Genomic DNA, 20233 nt, shown 5'->3' on the forward strand with positions numbered 1-20233 from the left:
TTTCAACAATATTAAAATACAATAATATATGTTTTCAATTTACACACTTAGCCTTATATATTCGTGACATATATATTTAATTAAAATCCTCTAAACACCTTGCATACATTTGCACATAGTCGCCTTAAGTTTACTCGTCAGATATGCTTCGTACTCTTTGCTTCGGTCTTCGTTTACATTTCGTTATACGTGCTAGGGAATATTTATTTACCCCCCCCCCTGCCGCAGCATCTCTCTCATACTACAAGTTTCTCGAAATTATCATTGCTGACTTGTATCTTCGTATACCCAACATTAGGGTCTACCAGAGACGAAAGAGATGCCTCTTACCTTCGTTATCTACATAGACCGCAAAGCATCGAATGAAATTTTCACCTTCGTATGCCGACGTGCAAGAAATGAAGTACCAAAAAGAATAAAAACTTACTCTACCGTCATTCCGACTTCTTACTGCCATTCCTGCGATCGGCTATTTTGCAGCAAACAAAATCATTGTCTCATCACGTACCTGAAAAATGAAAAGAAAATATAAGCGATTGCTCTTTTTTCTCTACTTGTAAATATTTTTTTTTTTCTAAATATAAAATTTAAAATATTTCTAATATACAAAATGTATAAACTAATATATTTATTAATGTATAAATTTATATAAGTTGTATTCAAATAATGTTCAAATATAAAAAAAAAAAATTTAATTTCCTGTAATTGTGCGATTACTTAAACAGTATTTAAAATATTTTCTTTAAATCTATGTAAGAAATCAAATAGATGGATTAAAAATGTGTATGTAATTAAAGTTGATAGCACTTGTTAAAATAGATTCGTATCATTAATTAAAAAAAAAAACCATTATTCTATTTTAATCTTTAAAGCTTTCATGAAGCTATTGGAGCTTTAATAATTATGTTGCAAACATATTATTTCAATATAATCTCGATTTTTCACAAGAAAAAATCATCGTGTAGATAATTTATACAATATAATATTTTGTGCAATATATTTTGCATATAAAAATTCTTACTCAGTTCAATATTGTCGGTCTACTACCACCTATCAACCAAAAGTATCAAACGCCGCTCGCTAAGTATTAAAACGTGAACATTATTCGCGTTGCCGCAGAAACTTCCTCTTAACGTTTCGCGGCAGATAAAATGACTATCACGGGCAACTCCTTAAAGGAAACAGTCGAGCCATCCGTTACGGGAAAAAGCATTCGCGACTCTGCTGATACGTACAAGTAGGCGAGTGGAAGGACAGACTTATTTACCGCCGCGGCGCAGAAGAAGAGAGAAAGAGGGCCATTTGTATTCATATGAAAATATTATCTCGCCGCGCGTCGTGCCTCTTCGGGATCGCTATTCGGTTTGCATAGATACTTATGCATGAAGGCAACATCGCTCGGCATTGTTATGCAACCCGATGTAGATCCTCAATATAGATCCACGCTCGAGGTTTCATTCCGATTTGAAGAGCACCGTACTCCTTCGAAGCATTCAGCCACACATATATATATATATATATACACACAAACACACATATACATACGAGATGGAACCACTATATCGAACACTCTTCTCTCCCCTCTTATTCCCCTCGCGACGTGCAATCATATTACCGGTTGTCAAAATGCTAGATTGCTGCTTCTTCATCAGATATTATATTTTAGTTTCTGGCATACGAAACTGTTAACTATTTTTTTTTTATCTCTTTTGCGAATAAATGTCAACGTTATGCGTTTAATTATAAAAATTCGTGTATAATTACTACAAAAATAATATTACTCTTTACATTCAACATATAAATTATAAAATATTAAATTTATATTCTACAATCATAATTTTACACTACTATGTTGCCTGAATAATTATGACAAGTACGTGCGTTATGAATTAAGTCCTTGAAAATCTCAACTATGTATCTCATCCTGAAAGATTTATAATATGTGCAAGAAGCACAATTTGCGCCAACTTCTGTAGCTAACCAGTTCTTTCTGTTAAGTTTATGATCGTATATCCTGCTCTCAAGATGTAAGAATCCGATTGCTATCTCCTGTACTACATAAATTACATTGAACCTTAAGATTTTTAACATCGGATAATCTTCTATATTTGAATTTTTAAATTAAAAGAAATATAAATATATTCTATGGAATTTATAAGAATCGTACAAAAAAGATCAGAATGAGAAAGAAAGAAAATAAAAATAAAAAGAAAATATTACTCAAAAAGTGCAAAGTTGCAATATAAAATCTAATTTACAATTATTAAAAAAAGTATGTGCTATAATTGTTGTAAGCTTCCCATTAAAAACATCAACCAAACCGATTATTCGCATCTTGCCCTTTTCTACTTTATAAATTGCATTATAAATCATGAACTTATCTACGAACTCATTTATAATTAAAGGAATTTCTATTATCCGAAGGTACAAAGTGTGTATCAAAAGTAATGTTTAATACACCGTAATATGCTCGAGAGAGCTTATTCTGGAGAAATCTAAGCATATCATTGAATAAAGCTGGATAAAAAATATATATATATATATATATACGCTAATTATAATGCCAAATTTATGACGACAAGAGTGATAAGTTGAAAATGCGAGATTCGATAACAATCCGTAATCCGTCTAAAATAAATTTCAATATTCGCGGTAATTAATATGCAACTGTACCCAAGATGCAGCAGCCGTCGCAGTAAGATTAATCATATATAAAGTTCTCTCGATGCCTTCAATGGGGGGTATAACCGGTTCCGCTAACCGAGTTGCACGACGACAAAGCAACCCACGCCGAAGATAAAGTGAATACGAAGTGCATATCATAAACATATACTTACATCTCCGCACACATTACCACTGTTTGTACTTCATCGCCCTACGTTATTATCCAACTCATCTTGTTATAAAGTGCATAATCAGAGACGATCAAATTTTATAGTTTTTTTATATACTCTATGACAAATATATATCTAACAAAAAAAAAAAAAACAAATCCATAGTTTCTAAATGCAGAGATATAGAGTAAGAAGCAGTTTAATTTATGCTCATAATAATATTTTATACATGTTAGTATTATCATAGGATGTACACATAAACGAGGAACATGGGACAAATAATTAGTATTTATATTTTAAGAAAAATCTTATTTATATTGTTGTAAAATATACACATGATTATTTTGCCTTAAAAATCAATATCAAGATTGATATTGAGCCTACATCGCGATCTACAAGAGCGCGAAGTTGGGCGACCTCAGGATATGCCGAAAGGGTATGCCCGAGTACACCGAGACGTACGAGACGAAATTGGATATCAATTATCCCGGGATGATTATAACGTAAGCCGGGTGGGTCTTGGGTGAGCAAACAAACCGTTAGGATCGTCGGTAATTGGGTGGAAATTATTGCGTTCTCTCTCTACGTGTCCGGCTCTCTTTATTGCTCGCACTGTTTCGCGCCATCCGCCTTCTCCGTCCCTCTCGCTTGTTTAGCAAGACGATGACGACGGCGACGGTGCGGCTATAATTTTCTCTTAGGAAGTAAATTTCATTAATGTAGCTGGCCTAACCGCCGAGAGAGGAGATCCCCTACGCGATAACGATGCCGAAACCGGCTAGAGGCGATTGGCCGGCATATCGACCGGTCCTGTAATAAAAACTAGTAGCTATCGATCAATTTTTCTCTTCGCACAATTTTTGTCCCCGCGCTCTCTTCTCCCCCCTTCCTCCGCGACTTTATTTCTTTCTAATTCTCTCATTTTTAACTCTTTATATTATCTTGGCTGCAATAATTTCGCAACAGCTCAAATTGATGATGCTAGATTCGAGTAACGATTGAGGAGACAACTCTCGTTATAAACAGTTGGCGAATTTGCTTCTATAAACACGTATTTCGATGTGTGCGTAGGTAAACATACGTATAAGCGAATGCACGGTGCGAAAGGTGGGGGAGGCACACAGGTGTGTGCGGGAGACGGCAACATTTATTGGACTCTCGCATGCCAGTAAGCAATCAATAATTACGCGGAGCTGGATTAATGTACAGACTGCGACGAAAGCATTCGCCGATGACCGCAGATTAACTGGGATTTTCATGCAACGAATAAAAAGCCGATATTCTCCAAGATTGAAGTAGTATTTCTCAAGGTTAATCGTGCTCCACCGAAGAAATGCACGCGCGATAAGCAGTTTCGTGACCAGAAGCATTTTTTTTTTAAATTACCAGCAATTCAACTCTAGACCAGTGCGTTCGATAATAACCGTTTTACTGCGCAGCGCAACAATTTATTTGTCGTGGGGACCAGACTCTATTTTTACTGCTTTAATAACGCGATTTATGCTTCTACATCAGAATATTATGGTACTATTAGATTGTACAAGAATTGTACAAGAATTATACAAGAATAACAAGAATGCCAAGAATAAAAACGTAAAAATTATTAAAATTTGCTCAACAGGATTCGACAAAATCAATGACATATTCATTATGGAAATTTGATGGTTGCTGAAAAAATCAATAATAATTAATGTAAAATAAAATGACCCTATTATAAGCTCTAAAATTTTAAAAAATATAAAATATTCTTTTCGATTCTTGTAAAGAATCTTCTTCTTCTTCAATCGTTTCATTGAACGTCATCAAAAATTTTTAACTGTGCAATCGCAAAGCTCCAAAAACTATTAGTAATGTATCTTTTTTAACGAATCATTAACAGTAATAATTGAAAGCAACAATAAAAAAAAATAAAAATAAAAATAAAAAGTGTGACTGCTCTTTAGAAATGAAATAATTCCTTATGTGCAATCATATCACAAATTTACGAATTAATCGTGCACTGAAGGGTGTGAACGATATCAGAGAAGAGAAAAACGCATGCGATTAGCACGCGTACGTTTATCAAAGATGAGACAAAGATAGAAGAGATCGATGATGCCAAAGAGAGAAAGAGATAACGTAATAAAAACGACCGCGGAAACAGCAGGATGTTAAAAGGAGGTTGCCTAGTATTCATTAGGTATTTGCACCGCATTAAATCTGTAATAGCAGGATAAATTGCCTGTTTATATGTGATTATGCCAATTACTGGATATACCAAATATCCGCGTTCGTTCACGTTGAACAGCGCTCTGCGTATTTTCCGCACTTTGACGCTGCACCCAACGCTGTTTTCAAATAGTAAATCGTGTATTCAAGATAATTTCCCGCTTGCATGTGATGTACCTGAAAAAGGACGAACGAGAAAGAATTCTGGAAAACAGATGATTATTATTATTAGACGCATAATGATTAAATTGCGATCTGTGAGAAAATCGCTCGCATAAATTGCACGCCCTCAGCTCGCACTCTCAAAACCGCAAGCAGTGATAACGAAGCTGTGACAAACACCCACCGGCGAAATTTCGCCAATCTTGGTTGAACTAGCGCAAACTTTGGTTGTGCTCGTGAAGATAGTTACGCAGTTACATGTTATTGCAAATTACAGTTAAAGATTAAATTATAGATTGCATGGGCGGGATAGAATGTATCTATTACACGTGTTTCGTTTGACATGTTAATATATACATATATATATAAATGATACAAGGATAGTGTAGAATAGAATTGTTCATAAAACTACATCGAATTATTCGAAGTTGTTATATAAGAATTTGACATCGTAATACGTTTGTATCCTAAATAGATGAAACTCAGCATGTGCATTATTAATTTGTCAATTATATCATGTGACATCTGGGATAAAATTTGTCAAATACTACAAATTAACAATGTGACAGAAGCCCATTTTTAGCGATTAATTAAGAATTAAAGAAGTAGAATAAAGAAGGAAATTTGCAATTAGCCTCAATATGTTATTTTCCCATTTCTAATAAAACATGTATTCTCCTCTTCGCGAAATATATACTGCTTGTTAGCTCTGAGATGCATCAGCGATACGTCAATCTCTCAAAGAGAGATAAAAGAAAATATTATACAAATTATATTTTATCAAAAATTTTTATTTTAACTTTGAAACTTCATATTATTATTTTTATATCTTGAAAAAAAAAAAAACAGTAAGTATGATCTCGTATTAGTAACTATGATCTTTCTCCGTCGCTCGATGCACGCAAAGGAACGAGTAGACAGTTTCATGGCGAAAGGAGAAGACACGCCTTCGTCGCCTTTAATGGAATAGCAAATAGCGGCCAGGAAATTTGCGCTTACGAGGCGCCTTCGAGCGCAAGATACAAAAGCACGCAGGAAATTCTAAGCAAAATGGCCGTGTAAGATCCGTTGATTCAATAGAAACTATTTGCGCTGCCATTAGACTGTCCAATGCCGGCGCTATTGCCTGTATACACAAGAGATGGCGACAAAAAAATGCACATAATGACTTGACACTATTGCAACAGGATCTCAAATTTATCTGTTGCAGCAAATCTTGCATCTGCTTAAAAAAAGATAATGCTAATATAATATTTATTAGAATATAATTTGCGCATATCTGTCAGGTAAAGCCTTAACAAATCGCAAAAAAACTCAACTGTGTAAATAAATTCAAGTATGATATAATGTATGTCTAATATTCGCCAGATGTAACAAAGAATATATATATATATAAAAATTGCTAAATTAATCAGCTACAATATATAATGATAAGTACGTCGCACAAAAATGCGCGATAATACAATTTATCGCGATTTACTTCATTCAAATGGAAATCACGCATTCCGTTCAAGTAATTATATAATTTCGAACGAATTAACGTTCACGACATCGTTGCACCGTGCGCAGCACTGGATCATCTAATTTCCGGTTTCTATCTTAGTGACGTCTGCGGCATCCAAAATTACCTCTCAAAGACGACGGTGTACGCTGGCCGCATCTGTGCGCATATTGTCTTCCACTCACACTATGCAGCACAATTTCCGTTCTACTTCCGGAAATAGATCCATTGTCCGATGTAATCGGAAGACAACAATATCGCGGTCAATGTATCTATCTAGCTCTATCTCTCTCTCTCTCTCTCTCTGTTTCTACATACAGATTTAGCATTGCAAACACGCATTTATACACATATACGTGATATCGAGCCATCAGCAAACATATATATATACACTAAAATATGCAACACAAAAATATGTTCATTTAGGTTGATGAGAACACTAAATGACATATGTTATTTCAAAGGAAAATTATTTTAAAATAAAGAAACCAATTATTTAATTACCTAAATTTACTCTAATATATTTACACACTGTACTCGAGAGATCGTATCGTTCTTTTAATATTTTTCATTATTTTTAATGTTTTTGGTTCTCATTAAAAAAAATATTATCATGTTATAATTGTCTAGCTTATAATTTCCGTTCACTCTGTTCTCACAAATGCTAATGAACGTCATAGAAATGTTGCTGTATTGTATTTTTATCACTGTGTGATATATACATGCAGTAACGTAATTTACATAGAATGTGTAATTTTATAAAAAATGCATTTTTTTTTGTTTTAATTCATAATAATTGATCTTTCTTTATCCATGTCTGAAAGCTGTGTGCCTAAAAGTTGATACGCTAAAATTATAACTCGCATTGTTAGAAATACATATTTTCATCAGACGTACAGCGGTAATCAAAGCTCATAGTGATATTAATCATTCAACTGTCGAGACTATTGTGTGATATCATGCGACAAACAATTCATCAGCGGACAATTTGTTCAACCAATTGTATTGGAATATCTTCAAACGGAATTCGCTCGCGTTATGGAAGCGTGTAATAGATAATCAAAGCGTAATCGCGGGCCCTGTTTCCTCTAAACTAAACGTTATGTAATTAATGCTCGTTTTATGCTCCCGTTAATGAGGAAAATAATCGAGACTAAACATACCAATGAGGCGCTTCATACGAACGCAGAGATATGTCTAGAAATGATGCGAGCTTAATCCTCTATATGTAGGATCTATGCCTAGAGCGCACATATGTTGTATATAGGAGAGGCTGTGCGTATCAACGCGGGCGTGTATTCGCACACAAAGCATAGTGTATCAGTTCACCTGGATACACGTGAATGTGTCGTCAAGCGCGTGTAGCTTGATGCATGCGAATGCATATCCGGATCATGGGTAAATTAGTGTGAGAATTAGTCTGAGAATTAGTGCGCTATGCGCATGAACATGTGCGACAGAGACATGTACTGCTTGTTGCATAACATTAACTCCCATGTGTGTTCCCGCCCTGTAAATGCGATGTAACGATTGCGGTGGATATACGCACTAATGGAGACACACACACACACACACACACATACACACACAGAGTACGGTAATAGAGAGAATTATACAGATAGGTTAATGAATTAAGGAAGATAAGCGGATATTATGTATCCTGTACGCACAATGCGCAGCTCTGATAGGAATTATTGTTTGTTGTATGTGTAATAAGATTCATCGTGAATTATTCACGATATTTGAATAAAAGGGTGGTCAAGAACGAACGCAACGTGCGGGAGGAGAATGTTTATTACGAGAAATGTAAAACAATCGGTTTTTACATCCGTTTTATTCCCGAAAATCGCGTCTTCGTATGCATCTTAATTACATGCAGCGCATATTGTATATATGATAGGCGATATTATCTTAAAATATTTATATTAAATAAAAAATTACAAATAACAATATATCAAATTTAAAATATTTTGATTAATACAAAATTTTAAGAAAACATGTAGATGAAGACAATTACAAACTAAAAAATTTTGTTGTGAGATTATTTATAATCAGAAAATATGCGTGTGTGTAGATCTATATGTCAAACCATATGTCAATTTTTCTTAATGTCAGTAAATAATATCAAAATAAATAAAATAAATAATATTAATATATAAATAAATAATAATAATAATAATATTAAATATTAATTTCATTTGCTAGCAAGTTCGATCAGACGTCAGAATATATATGATGAAAATGTGTGATTCGAGATCAATGTAATGCAATGTTCCGATGCCTATTCCTATATAAACGCATCCATATGTGCATGTAAGGCGTATGTAAAGGGCTGTACTAGACGAAGCTAGGTCGTAATAGGTATGTACATATCGCATATATATGTACGTGTAAACGTAATTATACATACAAGAATATATATACGTACACGAGGAAGGCAAGTCATGGTCGCACCTGCTCGCTGTACTGACAGCAGGCGCGTCCTATTGGACAACGCACCGATCGAACAGACGGATGGACAGACGAACGGACAGACGCATATATACCGGTTATTGTCCTGTCCCAGGAAGAAGCAGAGACTCAGCTTCGTTAACACTCGATTCCTATCAAAGGATGTTTCCTATACGATCTCCATCACTTGTCCATCATATTTCTTCCTCCTTCCTTCCAGCCCTCTTTTTCTCTATCCTTGTTCTACTCTTGTGCTACTGCGAAATGTCATGTCAAGTCGCACTCTCTGTTTATAAATATACGCCAAAATATAATCATAAATAGACATAAATATAGTCACGTTAATAAGCCAAAAAAAATATATTAGTCATTATAATAAAGAATATACATATAAAAATTTTCCCATTAATTCTGTTTATAATGTAATATCTAATATGTAGATATACATAAACTTCTCTTTTGTCAATTTATATTTCTGTATCAATAAAAAAAAGTCAAATTATACTTTTATCAATTATACTTGTATACAATCTAAACTCAATTATATGTTTACTAAAAAAATTAAAATTTTAATAATTCGTAAAATCTAAAAAAAAAAATATAGTCCGAGAGTGAATCGAAAAGTAACTTACTCCGTGTATTCGCTATGTGAGAGAGTAACAAATATATATGTCATCGTATTCATAGTTCCATCCTTTTTAGAAATGCATGTAAAGTTTGCTACAAAATATTATTCATTCGAGTTATTTGAACACAAAGCGTCTCGAGCAAAAGTGCAAAATGAATAAAGTTGGAATACGAACCATGGTTCAGTTTTTTTTTTTTTAGAAGAAAAAACCGTTAAGGAGATCTATGAAAGAGAGCTTCCTACATTGGGTGAATCTTGTCCTTCCTACGAAACTGTTCGATTTTGAATGAATGAATTCAAATGTGACAGAATAAGCATCGAAGATACACGTTCAAGACGACCGTCCAGACGATAGTAATTCAAGAAAACATTGATAAAGTTCTGGACATGGTTTTGAATGACCGCCGTTTAAAATTGGATAAATATTGGATTCAGTGCGTTGAGCTTCGAGAAAATTATGTAGAAAATAAAATACAACTTGAATTTAAAACAATTATCTGTTATTTTGAACCAAGTTACTTTTCGATCCACCCTGGTATTGCCAGAACACTCTGCACGCATACACTAATATGCCATAATAAAATTTCATTACGGTGAACGTCGACAAAATGTAATTTTCACCGTAATAAAATCTAATTAAATGCCTGGCTAATACCTGTCCCTATATGGATAATCCAGTGCCGATAATGAAATTTCAATATATCAGTAAATCCAATTTCAAAATTTAAGGTAATCAACTCCAGTAAAATTGTAATATTTCATTGTATAAAAAATTGTACAGCTCTCTTTTTTTATAATTCCAAAATCATATTTTGAAAAATAATTTTCAATCAAAAAAAAAAAAAATATTTTTCGTTACCGAAAAAATGTATTGCAATAAAAAAAAAATGCAAAATGTCTTATGACTCTTAACGCATCAATATGTGTTCAGATTTAATTAAAATAAAAATAATCTAAAGATTATAGAAAAATCTTTAAATTTATATTCACGTTAAAACGTAAAAGTTAGATGAATGCGCATTTCGCGCAATATTATATATTATATATTTATATATTATATAATTTATATATAATTTAAATATAATTTATATATTATATACTTTTGTGACAGATGCTCGTAATTCACAATAATTGCCGATATATTGCGAAAATATATGCGATTATCACGAACGGTTGCACGAGAATTATCACCTGTACGTTGCATCTATATTTTTTTTCCTATTTAACAGCCTTACTAGATAAGCAAGTGGGCGGCTAAATTATGATCACGACGATGCATCTCGCGGCAAAAGGCAACTGGCCGCTCGTAAAGTGTCGTTACGTTGCGGAAGATACCGCGACAGATGGCTAGGCTGCGACTTACAAATGAATGCAAAGAGTTCTTACGCGAATACCAGTTTCAAGTGTACGACGATTAGTATTTCCAAGCTAGGGCGCGCACGAATATTCAAAGATGCACTTTATGCAGGAGAGATTGCAGTCGCGTGATAAACTATGACTCGATGCCGTGTGCGATGTGGATGTGCCCATTATCCACTTAATTTATCATTTAATCGGCGCAACGTTAAGCAGGCTTACTTGCCGCGCTTTAATGATACTGTGTGCAAGATTATGATAGCTACGCTTTACTGTTAATAATATATTTACACCGTGAAACTTATGTGTTTTTCCTTCGTAAAGTAAAAGGTGTCCGAGTAAAAGAAACACACATGGCAATATTCACACTTAATTAATAATTATCGCACTTCTAAAATCGTATATAACTTTGACGATGCGCGAGATAAATAATTTTAAATATTCTGAATATATGACTTTCATCGTACAATTTTCTTCATAATATTTTCCGCGCTTTGGAAATATATTATATCATGTTTCGCGTTCATGCATGTTTTCCAGAACCACTTAAGTCGGTGAAACACACGCTGGGTCCTAGCGAACCATCAAAATGATGGATCTATCCATATTATCTTCTATCTGGCAGATGGAGAATCATTCGTTAGCTGCTCGTTGTTTACAATTAGGGATGCCCTATAAAAAAGATTTTGACGTGATAATTATCACCTCGGTTAAAGCCACCTTGCGCAACGGTTGCGCATAGACGTGATCAAGCCGCGGCTGCATCAAATCAGACGGGTATACTCGCCTACTTCATAAGCTATCACAAATTACAGTTTTCGGAATGGAACAGTGGCTCAACTTTGCATAAAAAATTATACGGTCATTCGGAGCGAAAAGTGCTTCCATCCTATTTGACTTAAAACTACTACACGCGTGATTCCACGCGCATGAGAACAGAAAAAAAAAAAATACGCAGTCGGCCCAAACGATCCATTCGCTCAGGCCGCTCGTTAAGAGATGGAAGAAACGATATATAGCCCACGGTGATGGGCACGACTAATTATTTTCACGGTTTATCTTCCGGCTTTTCTACACCGGCATAGCCATATTTTTATTTTGTATCTCGATGCATCGTTCGAATAAATTTTTCCTCCCTTGCAACGCTTGCTGTGAAAATTTCACGAATAAATTGTACTTTTTTTAATGCGACCATAAATTTAATTTCTAAAATGCGGCCAACTCTGTAAATATATATTTGGAAAGTTTTATTGTCCAATTTTTTTTTTTCTAAATAAAGATTTATAAGTATTAATAAATGTATGTGTTCGCAAGAATATTTTTGTAAATATTTTATAAATTTTTAAATGTGCGCATAAGATTCTCTTCTTTTATTTTATTTACTTAATGTATTTAAATTTTTTTATTTAAAGAAAAAATTATAATATATAACAAAATAATGAGAGATATCTCGTTGATTAAAATTACATTAAGATATCTACATAAAAAGAGAATTCCATTTATGAAACTATAATTTGTTTATACTTAGCCAATCTCTTTTCAACAAAACTACTGATAAATTAAGTTAATATCACCGAGACATATTACAAAATATTTTTATTTCTAAAAATATATTACGTTTGCCTTCTGAATAAATATCCGCCTTCTGTAGAAATGTATATTTAATGAAAGTATTTAATGTATATAAATGAAGTATATAATAAGTATAAAATATAAGTATATAAATGAAGTAAGATATATGTGTTTTGCGTATACAAAGAATTCGGGTAAGTTCAAATTAGAATACAGTTTTCCATCGTCATGTATCTACTTGAGCAAAATCCATTATCCCGCGCACGGTGAATACTCTTGCATGATCGCGTTTTGAGAAATGGTAATATGACTGGCTGAGTGGTCTCCTCATATAAATCGTTGCTGGTATGACGGATGTTCCCGTTTCGTCGTCTTTCTATCATTTAAACCGAGAGGCGGCGGCAAGTCTACCACGGTGCAATAAATACAGACGAACGATATCGGAGCTTATGCGTGCATCTGCGACCAGCAATTTGGTCGCGACGTACCGACCTTGATCTATTCTGAGTGTCGAGCTTCGACCACACCGGAGACCCAAGCGGCCCACCTGCAAAATGTGCAGAAACACTTCGGTTTCGCGTAAAGGTCAATTTTTAGTCACGCACATGAGTCACTGCATCTTCTAATTTCGATTTGGCAATGGAACAATAGTATATAGTATAATATATAGTATTATTTTATATATGTGTGCACGTGTAAACTTTAATAGAGAAAAAGTCAAGGTATATTAAACCTAAGTTTATATTATATTTTTCAAATTTATATTTAAATTTATAATTTATTAATTTATATATAATTAAATATAAGTGATAATCAAGAATATAATACAATTATCTTTTTTTATCTTTCGCAAAATTTAAATGCACTCAACAGAATGCTACAGCATCGATATAAATTCTTTTCCAATATTTCGATAAAAAGTAACAAGAAATAATACCTTAATTATGACATCAATTTTATAAACAAAATATTTCACTATATTTAGTTAAAAATTCATTACTTTACAATCATATTATATCGTATGTAAACTTTATTGAAATAGAATTGTTCATGCTTGTATGTTTCGATATTTAATTAGTTCGTGAATGTAATTATCACCTTATTCCACTATCTGCCCTTCTCGAAAGAAAGAAAAGTTGGAATAAATGAGATAAAAATACGTGAACAAATGGCAATGTGCGGCTGCAGCTGCTTTATCACCCTACTTCGCGCATAATGTACTTACCATACATGCGTTTCTTTTCTCAGCGCTGTAATGGCGTATGTATGTATATACGAAACGATTAATAGCAGTGAAAAGACTTTATTATAGCAGGCAGCACTTCGAGATGGCCCACTGGTAAACGATGTCCGCGAATGCTTAATTAATATATCTAGGTCACAAGACGGGGAGCGGCTTTAATTACCCGTGGCTACTGGCGGGCCAATGATAAATAAGCGTCTTATTCTGTATGCCAAACCTCATACTCGAGCTTCAAAACGCATCCTTTCTTAAAGTCCGTTCAAGCCATGGCACTTTGCCAAGACATGCCTTGAAGACTCGTGGAAAAATAGATAATTTGAATACTGATATCTTGATAAATGCAGCCTATTTCGCATAAGACGAAACTATTGAATTCACTACTATTAAATAAAATCAAGATATTTTGAGAAAATGTGAATTTAAAAAATCTATGTTTTAGAAACAAAAAAGTTTCACCTCAAAAATAAAACATGATAAATTTTCAAACTAGATCAATAGAATAAATGTTATTTAAATATTTTAGGGATTCATATTTGCAAAAAAATTATAAAAAAAAATCATGTTATTCATAAAATCATATTCTAGTATAGCGCAGAAAAGAATTTTAAAAATTAACTTTTTTTTTTCTTCAAGCAAATGTTCACACAAAATATAATTTTGTTTCACGAAAATAATCCAAAAAAATGTAGCATTTCGGTACGAGCCAAGAAAACCACCCAGTCGTCGCAAGATGGTAGATTTGGAAATCAAGACTTGATGGATGGGACTTGAAGGGTGGATGTGGGAGTGGCATGAGGGTGCGCGGGTAACGCGCCTTAAATCTGACTCGTGGAATTCTCTGATACGTAGCTGTGCGTTCCTGGCGTTCCTATACGCTCACACACGAAAAACTCTCAGCCAAAGATTCCTTCTTTCTCGACCAACCGCCATGTAGCTCCTCAGACATGCGTGCTATCAAACTACGTGCGTGTCAATAAACTGCAGCTTGCAATAAATAAGTTTTTCACTTCGGTATATCAACTATCAACAAGTCTTGAAAACTGAAGTCTTACATCACTTTTCATACATGAGCGCATATCACATACTCTAAAATTATGACTTGCACATTAAATACAATATCTCTTTGATAATGTTTATAATTTTTATTTTATTATTATAAAAGTTATATTATAAAAAATATTTTATTATAAATTGCAAAATATGTTAGGGCTACTAGATATACTAAAATAACATATGCATAAAATGTTGTATAAATGCTTACATGATGTAATCAATTACACAGTTCTCTTCTCCATAATCTGAACTGAAATGAAAAATATAGGAAAGAAAATTAGAAATTCGGAATAAAGCCAATGCTATAGCTATTCCTCGAAACTTTCAAAATAAGATGACGCTGGGAACCCAGCCTGGGAGAGTAAATCGAGGCGTATGCTAAAATGAGACTGTGTACAAAGTACCATTTCATAAATCTTACCCGGAAAAGCGTGCGTCGCGGGAAAGGGCGAGAAGGGAGAAAGCTGTTGATAGATGAGGAATACTCTTGATAAAAGAGGGACCGGCAAGGAGTGCCGCGAGACAGGGGGTCGAGCATTATTTCGGAGCTGCTGCATCATATTATAAACCGACACATTAAAAGTTTACGTTAGCCAGTAGGTGCGCTCGGAACGAAGCGTTTAGACCATATTGTTTCTCTTGCGCAACGAATGCATGAAATATCATCTCATAAATAATTTTATCTTCTTCTACAAATTCTTTTGGCGCGCGTTGTATAGAACCTTTCCCATCTCATATATATAAATTTTCCATGAGAAATTACTATGTACATCTGATAACTAACAATTATAGAATTTTCTTTCATTTTTTTCAAACTCTCTTACACACACTTTTCTTTTTTTATTTAATAAAATAAAATAATATATTATCTCATAAAATTATTTATGAGATAATAATTCATGCATTCGATATGCAAAAAAAAAAAAAAAAAACAATATGATCTAAACGCTTTGTTCACAGTGTACCTACTGGTTAACGTAAACTTTTAATACTCGACTGTGAAGGAATTGCTTCGCCGTCGCTCGTGTATAAGCAGCGTGCGTTGACTGGGTATTGCGAGGAGGGTAAAACAGCGGAAGAAAAAGGGATAAGGGAACAATATATATCAGGAGAAGTTGGCAGAAGGGCGAAGGTTTCTGCAAGAAAGTGGCGAGCTTCGTCAGCCCCGTTTCTTTTTTACTCCGAAGCCAAGGAGAATCCCGAATAATCCGCCTGCAAGGATTATCCCCATCCCTCGTGGATGCCCCTGTTTCATATAACTCCGAATATCGTGAACTCTCCGTCTCACGTCGAAATAATTCGATCTCACCTTAAAACAAATTTTTGCTCGTCTTGCCAAGGCATGATCCTCTCGCAATTTTTCGTTCACAAAAAAAAAATAATCTCTATTTAAAAAATAAAAAATCTTTATGATATTGTATATAAGTGTTTAGATATATAATACATATAATAATCGATAAATAATGTTTTTAAAATGTGTTAAATAATGTTTAATCCAGTTCTCCCTTCCATTATTATTTGAATCATTGACGTTCACTGATATTAATTAGTCAATGTCAATGTTCTTCAGGAAGTCTCAATGTCGCCATTGCTCGGAAGACTAGCAACCCGTCTTGACCGCCGATATTCAACGGGCCATTCATTATATGCCGGAGAATAGAAGAAGAAACAGGCATTACGTATCGCGGAAAGTATACGCGCGCCTCGCATACGATAAATTTATCCGCGCGACGTTAACAAATGGCAGGGTGGTTAATGGCTAATAGACGGCACTAACGTGCGGAATAATATACCGCAGCAAATAATATACAGCAATAATCGAGAGGCGAATGTACGGCAATAATTATGAAACGGCCGTTAATCTGCTGCGAGATCTGAAATAATCATTCCATTAGATCGATGACGTAGAATGTGATACGATGTTATTTTACGGTAAAAATTTTGTTATCGTTCTTCCATTATTCGCGGATTAAAGATTCAGGATCAAGTTACAAAACATAAATAGAGTCTTATACATATATAAAACGCATCGTCTTGGTAAGTAATCATTGTATGATGAAAAAATCTGTAGATTATTGTTAAATGAAATTCTGTGTTACTTGGAAATAAATTGTTTGCTTCATAAATTGTACAGTAGATGTCAAAAATATAATAGCAAGAGATGATAAATTTTTAATTATAATTAATTCAATGATTATTTACTATTCCTCGTTCAAATATTTGATCTTCTTGAATGATTAAAGGCAAATTTTTCTCGACATCAATAAATTACAAACTTATTTAAATGGTTCTTTATTTCTCTTTAATAACAATAATTACAGAAATATTGTTAATCAATAGGCATTGCTGAAGATGAGATATGATATAAAAGATACAATTAAGTTATTACAACTCTATTCAAAATTAATTCATCTCGCCTCCTGCCTCCTGTCAAGTTTTAGCTTCGAAATCTTTATGCGGTCGATTTTTCGGCTGCGTTGACCCGTTTAAGATCATCTTTCGGATGGCAAGAGCACCCTGACGCGTTCCTTCTATCCCATTCTCATGCCGACACTCCCTTTATTGATCCCGCTCCAGCCTTTCCCTCACTCCTGTCCCTCTGATCTCGCTCTCATTCTTCTTCTCCCCTTTCTTTCCTCTCGCTCTTTCTCGCGCTTCCTCTCTCTCTCTCTCTCTCTCTCCCCCCCTTCTCTCTTTCTCTTTCTTTCCACTCTTTCTCACCCCACGGTCTCCCTTCAGCGCCTAGTTACCCCCGGGGAAACCCTAGAGAACCGCTTTCGTTCCCCGCTGTCCTCCTCCTTCGACGCCGACCGCTACCACCCGCGTCTACAAACTCAACCAACCAGGAAGCACGTATCTGCCCTTTCGAATTATCCGGCTGGCTTGCTGCCCTTTGTTGCACGCGGAATTTCGTTTAATTAAAATGAGACTATGGAGTCTGCTTCGTCTCCGCGGCACGAAGACCTTGAATCTTAATAAGAGCTTCGATGATGAGATGTACTGTCAGAAAGAGTGAACGTTACTTATTTTTGCGAAATCTTTGAAACATTCTGGATTTATAGCGGAAAATAAACGACGGTTGTGTAAGCAAACAACTTAATGAGAAATTAATGATACGCATAATAATCTAGTAGCAACGTAATTTCGTGATAAATGAGTATAATTTTTCATTTGTTATAGAGGAGGTTTTTCTAAACGAAAATACTTAATGTGATACGCAGAAGATTACAAACTTCGTTCAATATTGGATATTAAATTAAAATTAGACAATTTAATTAACTAATTTATTTCCAATGCGAATTTCATAATGCAGATATGCCAAAAATATATCAAAAAAATTTGCATTGTACAAGAATATATACCTCGAATGATTTTGCATACACAAATAGCATAGTAAGAATGCATCGCACAAACATGGCGGAATAGCAAGAGATGAAGTTTACAGATGTCGGTAGCGGATGATGTGCAAACACGTTTACGCAAAACAAAATGCAACATTCACGAAAAATGATATAGTAAGAGGAAAATGGTCAATCGACAGATATGCAAATTTAAATGTCCAAAAATGGACCATAAAGTTAAATAACAAATTTGTTAATAAATCCTTTCACAGTTGACGCGCTTAATTATTTTCATAATCGACACATTGTAATGATCATGCTAGTCTTACTGTTCATGGTAAGAATCGTTGTTCGGTTACACATAAATTAGCATAGATTGCAATCTGAGAAGGCATACAATGATAAAATGGCGGTGCATATTGTGGAAAAAAAAAATGTATAATCCGAGGCGGAGTTAAACTACTGGAAGAAAACAATCTACATTTAATCACGCTAGATGAAGATTAATTAACACCGTGCTAAACGCTCTCTTCGTTACTACAATTTCCTCCGACTGATTGTTCTCACGTGCTTCTCTCTTTCTCTCTCTCCCTTTCGCATAATGTTTTTAAATTGTACTTCAATCTTATAAAATATTTTGAAATTAAAAAATAATTTATTAAAAAAGATTCTGCATTTTATCTAAAATATTATATTATATTATCATAATTGTATAACGTAATTAATACCAACATAATTTCATACTTAAATAATAAATAATATACACGGGGTATAAAATAACTGTGAATCTCAGCCAGAAAATTATTATTAAAAATGAGTAATATTTCGTGACACGTCGTATCCAGCGTTATAAAATCAAAAATATCAACATTGCCGAAAATCTATTTTGTATCCCGCTGCAGTCTCGATAAAACGATATTTGAATACAACAAGAAGAATGGCGCAACGTCGCTTGCATCATCAACGAATGAGAAAACCGTTACTCTCTTTGCACGATACATACGTGCACTTTTGTACAGTCGGCCGCGGTATGAAACAAAGACGAAGGAGAATCCCATCCTTCACTGTCATGGCCAGTATCATCAAAGCAAAGATATACTTTCACACTTCACCGTCACCGCGAAAGGATCGCGCTGAACGGGACAACGACACGGATGGCCTCCTCCGCGAGAGCGAGGCGATTGGTCCATCGACTCACGGACTCACACTGCTCACTCGTTACGTGACCGCGTCTCACCCTTCAGCTGATCCAATCGGTTACGTTATTACCGGGTGGCGAGATTCGAGAGACGATCCAGACGAACCGCGCTCGTCAAACAACAGAGAGCCCTGTTCGTTGAATACGAAGGGCGAGAGAATAGAAGAGAAGAGAAGAGACATGAAGAGAGAGGATTGCGAGGCGTCGCGGCGCTGGTCGGCACTAGACTTGGCGTCGGTTCGTTCGTTAGCTGGACCCTCTTGCTCGCCCGTATTAATTTGCTTCCTCCTCCCCTCGCGTCTCTCTCCCCACCGACCCCTTGCGGCGGTCCCTTCCTCGGCCATCCCCCCCTTGCTCGGGAAAAGGGGGGTTTAGGTCGCCCCCGGTCTCTTAGCAGCCTGCCGCCGCGCTGCTACGAGACGCCAGAGAAACGGCGCATGCGGACTCTGCTAATCATCCTCATCGTCCTCTACGCTCCTACTAGGAGAAACCCCCTCCCTCTCTCGCGGTTGCCGACCGCTGTGGGCGATAAACGCGAGAGCCATCAGAAAATTAATCGACAACTCGCCACGGTATTCCGAACTACTTTGACTTTGTTTCTCACGACCGTGACCTTCTCCAGCGCGGAGCACACAAGGGTACCTTTAAATACCTGTATCTATATAATCGTGTCAGTTAAATGTCGC

At 35.0% G+C, this 20233-nt stretch overlaps 1 protein-coding gene and 1 long non-coding RNA gene across 6 annotated transcripts in view; both read right to left on the reverse strand.

The window, feature by feature from the left end:
* The window catches only part of LOC126856527 (UPF0489 protein C5orf22 homolog), a 569513-nt gene that overhangs the window by 438951 nt on the left and 110329 nt on the right, over window positions 1–20233 (reverse strand). The window lies entirely within an intron of this gene.
* Window positions 1–20233, reverse strand: part of LOC126856585 (uncharacterized) — a 136186-nt gene that overhangs the window by 33725 nt on the left and 82228 nt on the right. Inside the window, exons 1-2 of one of the 2 annotated variants that reach the window (XR_007688373.1) lie at window positions 19353–19850; window positions 428–508 (exon numbers count right to left, since the gene is read on the reverse strand). This is a non-coding gene — a long non-coding RNA (uncharacterized LOC126856585). Of the gene's footprint in view, window positions 1–427; window positions 509–19352; window positions 19851–20233 lie in introns of those variants that run through there. The other variant, XR_007688374.1, reaches the window with a different exon arrangement.

This window comes from Cataglyphis hispanica, chromosome 2 (assembly GCF_021464435.1).
Source record: "Cataglyphis hispanica isolate Lineage 1 chromosome 2, ULB_Chis1_1.0, whole genome shotgun sequence".
NCBI lineage: Eukaryota > Metazoa > Arthropoda > Insecta > Hymenoptera > Formicidae > Cataglyphis > Cataglyphis hispanica.